We start from the raw sequence: 331 nt of genomic DNA, 5'->3' as shown, positions 1-331 counted from the left end.
GGCGCGGCTCAGGGGTCGAGCGTTGACCTATGAACCAGGAGGTCGGGGTTCGATTCCCGGTCAGGGCACAGGCCCGGGTTGTGGGATCGAGCCCCAGTGTGGGACGTGCAGGAGGCAGCCGGTCCATGATCCTCTCTCATGGATGCTTCTCTCTCTCCCTCTCCCTTCCTCTCTGAAATCAATTTAAAAATGTAACAACAGTGAGGGCCCTGCCGTGGGCCGCGGGGTCAGGTCCGAGGAGAGGAAGCGCCCCGTCTCTCGGGAGGGGACCAGCCTTTGGCCCAGCCTGGCAGGGCACGGCGGGGGCGGCTGGGGAGGCTCCGTCACCCCA

The 331-nt window shown here is 65.3% G+C and overlaps 1 protein-coding gene across 1 annotated transcript in view; it reads right to left on the bottom strand.

Annotated features, from left to right (window-relative positions):
- PKP1 (plakophilin 1) overlaps window positions 1–331 on the bottom strand; it is a gene marked incomplete at its 3' end in the record, with an annotated part of 14,221 nt that overhangs the window by 365 nt on the left and 13,525 nt on the right. The window lies entirely within an intron of this gene.

Source organism: Myotis davidii, unplaced genomic scaffold (assembly GCF_000327345.1).
Source record: "Myotis davidii unplaced genomic scaffold, ASM32734v1 scaffold1915, whole genome shotgun sequence".
In the NCBI taxonomy this organism is placed as follows: Eukaryota; Metazoa; Chordata; class Mammalia; order Chiroptera; family Vespertilionidae; genus Myotis; species Myotis davidii.
This window is presented reverse-complemented; position numbering and strand designations above follow the sequence as displayed.